At 37.9% G+C, this 12,803-nt stretch overlaps 1 non-coding gene across 1 annotated transcript; it reads left to right on the top strand.

Annotated features, from left to right (window-relative positions):
• Positions 1–500: 500 nt before the first annotated feature.
• Positions 501–602, top strand: LOC119538897. Its single transcript, XR_005217683.1, has one exon. It is a non-coding gene; the product is annotated as a U6 spliceosomal RNA (small nuclear RNA).
• The last annotated feature ends 12,201 nt before the right edge of the window (positions 603–12,803 follow it).

The raw sequence follows: 12,803 nt of genomic DNA, 5'->3' as shown, positions 1-12,803 counted from the left end.
ATTTGGTAAAATATTACTGCTGGCAATAAATATTCTGTATCCAGAGCACTTTGAACAGGAAAATACTCATTTAGCTGCAAAATTTGCAACCACACTTCCAGATACCTACCTCTGGGTGATGCTTTTTGCCAGTTGTACTGATTAGGTTTGGAGATGTCCTTTAAATGCTTAATATCATATATGCCCAATTTCACAAATATTACAATATTCCACAATGAAGAGAGGAAAAACAAGAAAGCCCTTTGAAATATATCAATTACACCCCACTTTTTTCTTTGTTTTACTAAATGGAGCATTCTGAGACATGAAACAGACTCACAACTCACAGAACATTAATCTTGTCTTAGCAGTATTACAAATTACATGTCATAGGAGGCTCAAGTTAATAATTTTAATGAGAATTGCTTAAAATAAGACTAGCTACTGTAACAAATAAACCCCACATCTCAATGACTTATCACAATACTTGTTTCCAATTACATCAAATCAAACAGAGGGTTTTTTTTTCTGGAGCAGATATACTAAATTGGAATGACACCAAGAAGGTTATAATGGCCCCTTCACAAGGATGGCACACCTATTATGAAGCATTCCATAATTTTTATCAACATTATTCAGAACTGTCAAAAATGGAAGCAAATCAATTGCCCATCAACCAATGATTGAATACACAAACTCTGGTCTATAAACACATTATGGAATATTATTCTGCTATAAGGAGGAATGAAGTACTGATGCATGCAACAACATGCGTGAATGATGAGGACATTATGTTGAGTGAAATAAGCATGACACACAAGGAAAAATATTGTGTGATCTCACTGATACCAGCTAAATATATTAAGCAAAACTCATAGAATTAGAATCTAGAATTTAAGTTACTGGGAGTTGAATGGAGAAAGAAACTAGGGAGCTGATATAATTTGTGCAGAATTTCTATTTAGGTTGAAATTAAATATTTGGAAATGGATAGTGGTTATGGTAGCACATTATGGTAAGTGTAATTAAGAGTGCTGAATTGGGGAAGTTTTGGTCATATAAGTTACTAGAAGGAAATTTTTAAGAGAAAACATGAGACCATATAACAAGAGAACCTTGCTGTGAATGATGCCTGTGGTTAGTACTGCAAATACAAGTGTTCTTTCATGAAATATACCAAATGTACAATACTAGTGCAAAGTGTTAATACTTGGGTGCCATATGGGGAAAATACACCTAATGTAAGCTACAGACTATAGTTAATAGTAATTATTTAATATTCTTTCATCACTTTGACATAGGCAGCAAATAACTCAAAGTGTGAACATTCGGGGGCTGTATGGGTGCACTGCATTTTTCACATACATTGCTGCAAACATACAACTAATTTAAAAAAATAGTATGCTAAAAAACCATTGGTGGAAGGGCTTGCAGGAAGGAGACTCTGGTCCATGGGCTTTCAGGAACCCAGCAAGCAAGAGAGAGCCACAGTAATACATGTAGTGTTGCCACTTGCTAAGAGCACGGGGACTAGTTAATTATGAATTTCAAGAAATAGTAAGTAATTTTTGACTATAAGTATCCCATGCAGAAGTTAGGCCACACTTACACATAAAAAAATTATTTGTGGTGTATCTGAAATTCAAATTTAACTGGGAATCCTATATATCTTCTAGATAATCTAAAATAAGGCTTCCAAAGTTTCTGTAGTGCAATATTCACTCAAAAGATGAGGAAAAAAGGAACTGAAAACTTTTTGGGAATTGGTTCTCATTGGCAGGGGAGGGCCTTGAAACACATGTGACCCTTGAAGATATGTCAGAAAAAATTCCTCTTTCACTAAGACTACTACTGTAAAGAACTTGGACCAGGATTAAGGTAGCAAATACCTGAGAAAGAATATAAGTTGCTGAAATGGTATGTAATCATATTTGCATATTAATTGATGTAAGTATGGATATGTGTTTAACATGGTAGGGAGATTGTTTCATCTATGTTTCTTAAAACCACACAAATTAAAAGTCAGTCTTATTCTTTGAAAATCTTCCTAATTTTGAAAATGAATCAATTACTAAACTGTAACTGCTTACTCAGCAATTTCAAATCAAAGAAAGAGCAAAAGATGTCTGAAAAGCAATAACCCAACTATGAATGTTTGCCATAAAAATTCAAGTCAAAAAAGTGAAGTGAAGTGAAACTTAAGAGTATTTTAATTTTGAGATATTACAAGCATCTCCTTCTTTTCTTGGACAGTCTTAGACACTGGCAGCCATGACACATGGAAATGAGACTGAAGTGACTGAATTCTTTCTTCTGGGATTTGCTGCCCAACACAGGTTTCAGCATGACCTTTTCATTGTATTTCTACTGATGCACATGACCTCTGTGGTGGGTAATGTTGGAATAATCCTACTCATCAAAACCAATTCCAGACTTCAAACACCCATGTACTTTTTCCTACAACATTTGGCATTTGTTGATATTTGTTATACCACTGCAATCACTCCTAAGCCTTGCAAAACCTCATATCAGAAAATAAATCAATTTCATTTGTGGGATGTGTAATGCAAGGATGTGTTTATGGAACATTTGGTACAAATGACTGTTACCTCCTGGCTGCTATGGCAGTGGACCATTATGTAGCTATCTCTAAACCACTTTGCTATTCCACAGTCATGTCCCATGCAGTATGCATCCTACTGGTAGCTGGTTCATATATAATAAGCTCAATAAATTCTTCTGTACATGCAGGTTTAATGTTTTCACTGTCCTATTGCAAGTCCCACACCATAAACCACTTTTTTTTGTGATGCTCCCCCGATTCTTGCCCTATCCTGCTCCAACATTAGCATCAACCTCATGCTACTTGCCTTTGTGGTATTTAACTTGACATTCACTATATTACTTATCATCTTCTCTTACATATTCAACCTGTCTTTGATCCTAGAAGTGCATTGTACTGCAGGGAGGAAAAAGGCTTCTCTACATGTGCCTCCCACCTGACAGCAGTCACTATTTTTTTGGAACACTCAGTTACATGTACTTACAGCCTCATTCTAAAAATTTGCAGGAGAATATGAAATTTACCTCTGTATTTTATGGAATGGTGATTCCCATGTTGAACCCCCTGATTTATAGCTTGAGAACTAAGGAAGTAAAAGAAGCTCTTAAAGTAAAAGGGGAGAAGGTCTTCCAGACTGCACCCTAATTATTAAAATTCAGCAACTCAAAGCATCCAATAGACATGAATACATACAATTTAATTATTCTGAAATTGAGAACAAGTTCTCCTCTTAGATCATTGATTCATCTCTAAAAAGAAAAGATATTAGAATGGGGAAACACAGTAAACATGTCCTGGAACTCATTTGTCCTAGAATAAGTTGAGAAATTTACATGACACTACCTGGGAAGAAGAGCTTTATCAAGGCTATCTAAATTTATAAAGAATATAAAATTTTTTCAAAGTATTTAATACATCAAATAAATTTCAAACATATTATTAAGGAATACAGACATGTTTATTTATATACAAAAATGTTAAATATTATGAAGTAGTGAGTATTAAAACTTCATTACTTTCCATTTACTACAAGTTGCTTTAATCATCTACCATGCAGCTCTTTAAATGCTCTCCAGATTTTACACAAACATAAATGTAAAATAAATTTATTACTGTAACAAGCATTTTAAGACTCAGATTAATTTCTACACAATATGCCCATGTTAATGACTATTCGTAATACTTGAAAACCCTGACTTATCTCATTAGTTACCCTCTTTGATCTGAATCTAACTCTTTCTTGCTTAGGGAAAATGGAAGTGGTGAAACAGCTTTTTCTTTCTCCAATAGAGATAGAGAATCTGGAATGTAAATGGATCTAAAATACTAAAAAGTGGTCATCCATTTATGAGCTATATTCTAATCATTTTACATCAGGTGGTTTAAACTGCAGAAAATCACTGAGAACTCCAATGTAGGCCATGAGCCCTCTAAATCAGAAGAAAATAATGTTGACAGAAAAACTTTTGCAAGTAGGTTGAGGGCATGCAATAGAAAACCCCACCTAAATATTATAGATGCCATGATAACTGATTGAAAAAGAAGTTTCCCATCAAAATAATACCAGGTGGATTAATGAAGTACCAAAAAAAGTACTTATATGTAACAATATGAGGATAATTGGGCAAGAGTAAAAGATAAGTTTTTCAATATGATATCCCTCATAAATTCTAACAAAAGAGACAAAAATAACCTGAAGTCAATGTAGACTGTAGACTCCCCTCCATAAACATTCTTTATTTTAAAAGAAAAGTACCTTCACCCTCAGGATGGGTCCAAGTACCTTCAAAGCCAACAAACTCCAGACACTGCTGGGGGGTCATTAGAAAAGTAGAATTAAGATGGACTCAAGCACTGTAGGAGGAAAGCTATGTTCCACTTAAGAATAACTTTTCTTCATGTAAAAGTGTAAACATTCAAGGTTAAACATAGGAATAGGAGTCACAGCACTTTGCATTCAATAATGACAAAAAGGAAACCCCAAGGAAATGGGCTTTCCAACAAATAAACAAAACTAGCCAAATCTATGGGGCTTATTTGCAGGTGGAGTCAGTTGTGGTAGGTTCTGGCTTGAGATTCATTAGCAGTTTTTTGCCTATATTAAAGAGAGTGTTCTTTCTACCACTATAAAATAGGGAGATCTGAAGTTTAATAATTACACCCTATTTCATAAATCATCAATCACATTTTTTAGGCTATTTGGGTCCAGAAGGAGAAAGAAAAATATAGATCAAGTGTAAATGAATCATTTTTTCTTTCATTCATTTATTTAGTGCAGATTTGAACATTTACTGATACCCCTCATAAGTCCACTGGTGAACTGTAATAGAAATGTCCCTTTTAAATTCCTTTCCACCCTACTTCTAATTGATGAAGTTAGAACATTCAGACACACATTTACAGATGTCCTTGCACCTATCATTATGGATGGAAATCAGATTCACTCATGGGAGATTTGGAATGTAGAAGTCAGCCAAATAGTGTCATCTTTAGTGTGAAAAAACAGTAGAGACATGAGTGGTTAGATGTGGTTTCATCACCAGACTGGGGATTCCAGGATCTATTCATTGGGTTCAGAAAGTGAGAGGCAGATTCCTGACCTCTGAATCCCTGAATTCTTGATGTGTTCCTAATGCCTATTTTTCCATCAACTGCAAATATTTTTAACTTTAAACTTCTCTCTAGAAAATCTTCTGCTTGAAATAACTTGTATGTTTCTCTTTTCTAGAATTCAACTTTGGAAGATACACAAACCATGTCAAATTTGTGGCTACATTCTGCTGCAAATGGCCCAGAAATTGCAAGAAAATTACAAACAATGAGGTAATAAGCAGCAGAAGCCAATGGTCTCATCATTAATTGCCAAAGGTTCTAAGAGGCCTGATGTAGGCATGTATTTAAGTACACTCCAGTAGACCCCAGGAATCAAGCTTCATAGTCCACATTGCACTTATTGTTGAGATTTACCCTCAGTAGCTATTTAGCAAGTAATATACAAAAGAAGTGATCACATGGACAGTGTCCATATTATTCAAATATCAATCTGTACTGATTGCAAACATATCACCTGGACACTTTTTTAGGAACAGATCTCTGAGAGCTGTTCCTAGGGATTTGGTATCTGAACATCTAAAATGGGGAACTTTCAAAAGCTTCCCCAGAAATACTGACACTGTAACAATTTGTGAAGCCACTGGCTCTACCATATCAGGCATGAAGCTACTAAAAGGGAAACTCCCTAGTTTTGTTTCAGTATTAAATATTTGATATCAAATTACATATTAGGGCTGGAAATTCCTATCACTATGAAAGACACACAATGGTTGGTGGGCACCACTACTTTTTAAAGGCAGCATATAACACATTTGAGAATGCTGCTCAAACCCATTTACTGGAGGGCTTGAAAGTTGGGATCTAGAACAAAAGAAAGCTCCAAAGCATGTCCAAGCTTTAGTATGAGAGCAGCTCCCAATTGGGCCTGAAGATTTGAAAGATCCTATGGAGTGAGACTAAGTGTGCTGGAAAAACACCAAGTTGAATCTTTGGCAATACCAAGGAGAACACTTTTCCTGAAGACCTCTAAAGCTTCAAATCAGGAGCTGCCAAACATTTTTTATAACATGCCAAATGGATTAGACATGTAATGTTTGAAACAAACTTTTAAACTCTAGTTTCATACCTCCTCGTAAATGAAGTTTTAAATGTAAGGATAAAAAACTAGATACATTCAAGCATACTAAACTAAGAATCTGTATCTATGAAAATGATTGTAACACTGAAAATTAATATAGGATTTGTATCAACAATATAGTAAAAACACATATAATCAACAATATGAAGAGAAACAGACCAGACATTACCAAAAACGGCAAATCATAAGGCTAAGAACTTTGAAGGATTCTCAACATTACTATCATAATGGAACTGAAAATTAAAATGATAGCAAAATACCTATTTGTACCTTTTAATTTGCAAAGATAAGAATTCTGACAATATTAAAAGTAGTTGTATTGGTAAGATGAAATTTATATTGCTTTTAGGAAATAAATTTAGGAAATAAATTGCATTATCTATTTTTTTTTTTTTTTGTTTTGGTTTTGGTTTTGGTGAACACTGCTGAAAATGATTTTTATTTCCAAAGGTCAGGATTAACTATAAGAGCCATTCTCAGCTTTGTCCCTAGTCACACAGGATCCAAATCAGCTTTGGGACTGATTTCTGAACTCCACCCCATTCCCTTACCCTCACAACACACAAATAGCCATTCCTAGGAATATCCATCCTGCCAGAACACTTGAGAACACACTTATTTGTGGTAACATCCTGTTTTTTCCTGCTGAGACCTGGAAAATTCAAATGTTGAAAGGAGTGGATCTCTCTCAGTCCTCCAGGGCTTGGTTCAGCTGGGTGCAGGCTAAGCAACCCCCATGCAACACAGTTCTGAGTGACTGTGCAATCCTCAGAGATAGTACAGGGGACCTGGGGGATCCCCTGACATGACCCACATGTGGGAAAGGCCCTGCAGTGCTTCACACAGGCAGGAGGTCCACACTGAATGTCTGCAGGTGGAAGATGCTGCAACACTGCAGCTTGGAAATCAAATCCACCTATTATAATAGGCTAACCCAAACAGCAAAATACAGCCAAGTCCTAGAGAATTCTGAAGGTAGCCACAGCAGTGAAACATTGAAGACTCCTGTGAGCAGATGTCTAGTGACCTGGAGTCTTCTCTCAGTAGAATGACCAAAGAGGGACACTGTGCTGTGGTACACTGAGGCAGGGGATTCCACAGACACACTATGTCTAAGTGTCTGACCTTAACCTCTTTCTCTGAACACAAGCTGGAAGGTCATCTGCCTTTAAATTCCTGTTAACAGAGAGGGTTTCACTTCTGAGCCATTTAATGGAATCTAACCAGCTCCTTTCCTCTGTGAACATGAAACCTGGGTCTTCAAGGTCCAAAATGGTGCCTCAGAAAAGGAGCTAGAGATGAAAACCAAAGTTCAGAAATACCATCCCCTTTCAGGCAGTGTTGTGCAAATTCTCTTCTCTGGGGCCACCTTCATATAAACACTCAGCCCTCCAAGAACAAACCTGGCCACCACTTACAGCCCAGGGCCATTTCCCCTAAATGCCAGGTCCTAAAGGAAATGCCAGTGGTGCACACTTAAGGACAGCAGCAGCACCAGAGCTGGTCCCCTCATCTCATCTCCCTAGGGCAGCTGGGCAGGAGTTAAGGATGCCCCTTGCCCAAATGGTTTGTCATTTTCTTCAAACCAAAGCCACCTAAGTTCCAAGGAATCATTTAAGAATGACAATGCTAAGCACATCTGGTGTATCTGAGACAGAAGATGGCATCAAAGTTCTGAAAGCACTGCCCAAAACAGCAAAAGGTTTAGCAGAACTTTCATCAGAGGAAAGCCCATGACCACTGTATCTTAGGGAAGCTTGGGTCATGGTGTGGACAGTTTCTGTGGTCCATGCTGAACCCAGGATCCCACACACCTGAAGGGCTGTGAATATCATCTACTCCAGTGGCTCTCCACACTGCCTGGACATTAAAATCACCTAGGATTAAAAACAAAATTTTGCATATACACCACATTGGTATTTGATGGGTCCAGGCTGGCTGAGGCACAGGCCACTTCTGGAAGCTCCTCAAGCGATCCCACTGGGTAGCCTGAGCTGAGCACTCTGATCTCAGCGAACTTTTACAAATGAAGAAACAGAGATGCATACAGCTTAGCTCACAGCCACATGGGTAGCTAAAAGCAAGGTTGGACCCTGGCTAACACTTTTCTGGAGCATTTTCTTCCTTGCCCAGCAGTGGACATATCAAGCCCTGCATGTGGCCCAGGGCCAGTGAATGCCACATGGAAAGGGTAGCCATGTGCATCCCTGCAGATTCAGTCCCTGTGGGGTCCTTGGAGGAGCCCTGAGCTGGGTCAATGCTTGGGAACAGTGCTCATTGTTCATGACTCCTCACCTGATGGTGGAATAAGCATGACACACAGAACTTCTGCCCAGCATTACTGGCCTTCCTACATGTCTCTGGACTTTGGGTGCCAATCCTGCCAGGTACTTCTCCTGGGGGTTCTCTGGGTCCTGGAACAGTGGGTTCCCTTGGCTGGGTGTGTGTGCTGCTGTGTCTTCTGTTTTAGTGTTCCAGAGGCTTCCATCCAAAACCAGAAATAACATTTGCATGTGTCTCTTGGGGGCCAGGTATCACTTAGTGCTTGGAAACAAAAGCTGCCATTATTAAGGAATCCTCAAGTAAAATTAGAATGAGAGTTATTTGCTCTGAATTCTACTTAAAAATTAATTTGAGTTTGGTTTTGAATGCTGAGTGAACTTTTATACAAAGCAGAGAAAAACTAGGGTTCATCTTAATAAATGTCTGGAGAGTCCAGTGGTCACATCTTCAAACCTCCCAGGCACTGCTAATGCAAAGGATGAAGTGAAGGGTGCACAGTCCCATCTTACACTTACACTCCATCAGTGTCTGTTCCCAGGAACCCAGAGTGCATCAGGCAGTCATAACAAAATATCTCAGTTCAAGACCAGTTTTTGATCTTGGAGTTAAAATAAATGAACTCATATGTCTTTTCACAAAGAAACTAATAAACTACAAGAATAATTCTAGAGATCTCTGTAAATTACAAAGATATTACACAAGATCTTTGAAACAGTTACTCTGCAAACACTTGAGTTAAAAATATATTCCAGTCAAAAACCTACCTGTGTTTTTAATGTGCAAATAGTGTACTATGAGGATATATCACATTTTAAGGGAGTTTACAGTCACATCTTTGCAAAAATATATGAGGGCAAGATGGTGGAGTGGTGAGGTCTAGGTTGTAGTTACTCCTCCTGGGCAGTTGGTAGAAAGCCAGGAACTGTGTGGACCCTACATCACAGAGGAATTTGGGATTGGATAAACTTCATACAACACCCATGAATGTGTGGAACAGATGAGGTCAGTGAAATCTGTAAGTTCCATGGCCAGGGGTACCATGCCCCTTCCTGCCAGGCACAATCCCAAGGGAGGAGGGGCCATCCATGCTGGGAACAAGGAGGGAGAACAAAGGCTGCAACCATACTGAGAGCAAACTGAGAGAAGACACCAGAAAATCTGGGAGCAGTCAGCCTAGCAGAGAGGAGATAGGGCTAGCAAAACAGCAAAAAATAGAAAACAAAATAAAAACTGACTTTTTGGAGTCAGGTAAACATAATATGGGAAAGGCCAGGGCTCATACAGAATCAGACACATATGCAAATCCAGGGAGGGAGAGCATTTGTCTCAAAAGCCAGCTTCTCTGCTCTCTTGATTGCTCCTTAATCACCCTCAACTCCTGGTCTTTTAGCATTTCAATAGCCCATTAGATCTCCAAGACCCTAAATCATCCATAATGGGACCTTCATTTTTTTCTCTCTCTCTCTTTTCTCTTTTTCTAAAACAAGTACTCTAAGAAGCCCACTACAGAAAGCCTCAAAGACTTGCAATTTGGGCCCAGGCAAGAGCAGAGCTAAGATAGCTCTGAGAGACAAAGCAATAAGACTAGCTGTGGAGAAAATTCACTAAACACTGTAACTTTCCAGCCACTTTGGGAACTCGGATCCCAGGGTTTGGAATTCATTAACTAGCTTCAGTCAGCCAGGTCACAGTTTGGGTTAGGGTCACCTGGAGAACTAAAGGCTCCCCATGTCCTTATATTGTTGGGGAACTATGGGCTGGCAAGTGTCACCTGCTGGAAAGCATTGAAGAAGCACAGAGTCTAAAGGCTTCACAGAAGGGTCTCATTTTCAAGGAAACTCCATAGCCTCCTCCCAAGACCTGGGCCTCTCTGGACTAGGAAACTCTGACTGGCACTGACAATATCTGAGGAGGTCACCACACAAAAAGGCTACATAGAGGCAGGGCAAGAAAGAGAAAAACAAGAGGTAAAAAACTCTGATCAACTAAGTTAAAAGTCTAGAATAAGCTGAACTAAACACCAAAGGTTAGAGAACAAAGCCAACCAACAAGAAAATCCTAGGTAAAAGAGTGAAAACAAACTCCACAATAAACTAATCAAGAAAGTCAGATGCCTAGACAGCTTAAGATAATGAGCCATACTAGGAAACATGAAAATATGGATCAGCCAAAGAAACAAACTAATAGTTCAACTGAGATACAGGAGTTGAAGCAAATATTGTTAATAAATTCAATGAGCTAAAGGAAGAACTAGTTAGAGATATTCAAACAAATCTAAATCAATTAAAAAATCAGGTCAATGAACTGAGGGAAGACATAGCAAAAGAGATGAAGGATATAAGAAGGACACTGAATGACCATAAGGAAGAAATCATAAACTTGAATAAAACAAATGAGAAAACTTATGGAAATGAAGAGCATAATGGAGGAGATGAAAAAGACAAAAGAGAGATACAATAGTAGATTTGAACAGGCAGAAGAAAGGGTCAGTGAATTGGAAGATCAGACATCTGAATTCACAGACATGAAAGAACAGATGGTGAAAAAAATGGAAAAGTAAGAGCAGGGTCTTAGGGAACTGAGTGACAACATGAGAAACACAAACATATGTGTTATGGGTTTCCCAGAGGGAGAAGAGAGGGGAAAAGAGGCAGAAAGAATAATAGAAGAAATAATCACTGAAAATTTCCCAACTCTTATGAAAGACAGAAAATTAGAGATTCAAGAAGTACAGCATACCCCAAACAGAATAGACACCAATAGACTTACTCAAAGACAGTTACTGATCAGCTTGTCCAATGTTAAAGACAAAAAGAAAATTCTGAAAGCAACAAGAGAAAAGCAATCCACATACAAGGGAAGCTCAATAAGACTATGCACAGATTTCTCTGAAGGAACCATGGAGGTGAGAAGAGAGTGGTATGATATGTTTAACATACTGAAAGAGAAGAACTGCCAACCAAGAGTTCTATATCCAGCAAAACTGTCCTTCAAAAATGAGGAAGAGATTAAAATATTTTCAGACAAACAGACACTGATAGAGTTCATGAATATGAGACCAGCATGACAGGAAATGCTAAAGGGAGTGCTACAGGCTGATAGGAGAAAGAGGTTTGGAGAAGAGTGTAGAAATGAAGATTATCAGGAAGGGTAAAAAGAGAGAGAAGAAATATAAGACATGACATATAAAACCCAAAAGACAAAATAATAGAAGAAAGTACTGCCCTTACAGTAATAACACTAAATGTTAATGGATTAAACTCCTCAATAAAAAGACACAGACTGGCAGAATGGATTAGAAAACAGGACCCATCTATATGCCATCTACAAGAAACTCATCTTAGACACAAGGAAAAAACTAGGCTGAAAGTGAAAGGTTGAAAAAGATATTTCATGCAAACAGCAAACAGAAAAAAGTGGGAGTAGCTTTATTAATATCAGACAAAGTAGACTTCAAAATTAAAACAATTAAAGGAGACAAAGAAGGGCACTATATATTAATAAAAGAGTCAATTCAAAAAGAAAACATAAAAATCATAAACATTTATGCACCAAGCCAGAATGCCCCAAAGTTCGTGAGGCAGACACTGAGAACACTGAAAGGAGAACTAGATAATTCCACAATAATAGTTGGAGACTTCAATAAACTGCTCTCATCAATGGATAGAACATCTAGACAGAGGATCACCAATGAAACAGAGATGTTGAATTATATTATAAATGAATTGGACTTGACAGATATTTATAGAACACTACATCCCACAACAACAGGATACACATTCTTCTTGAGTGCTCATAGTACATTTTCTAGGATAGACAACATGCTGGGTCACAAACCAAGCCTCAAAAATTTAAAATTTGTGAGATTATAATAAACACTATCTCAGATCATAATGGAATGAAGTTGGAAACAAATAACAGGCAGAAGATTGAAAAATTCACAAGTATATGGAGACTAAACAACACACTTATAGAAAACCAGTGGGTAAAGGAAGAAATTATAGGAGAAATTAGTAAATACCTTGAGACAAATGACAATGAAAACACAACATATCAAAACTTATGGGATGCAACAAAGGTGGGGCTGAGAGGGAAATTTATTGCCTTAAATGCCTATATTAAAAGAGAAGCAGGGGGAGGACCTAAGATGGCAACATAGAGAGGAGTGGAAGACTGTTAGTCCCCCACAGAACAATTCATAAATGAACAAAAACTAGTAAATAATCTGGAATAACTGCTGGGAGACAATCACAACTGTCCACTCATCATCCACCAACCTGAATTGGG

The sequence above is a fragment of the Choloepus didactylus genome, chromosome 6 (genome assembly GCF_015220235.1).
Source record: "Choloepus didactylus isolate mChoDid1 chromosome 6, mChoDid1.pri, whole genome shotgun sequence".
Lineage (NCBI taxonomy): Eukaryota > Metazoa > Chordata > Mammalia > Pilosa > Megalonychidae > Choloepus > Choloepus didactylus.
Note: the sequence above shows the minus strand (reverse complement) of the source record. Positions and strands in the feature narration are given on the sequence as shown.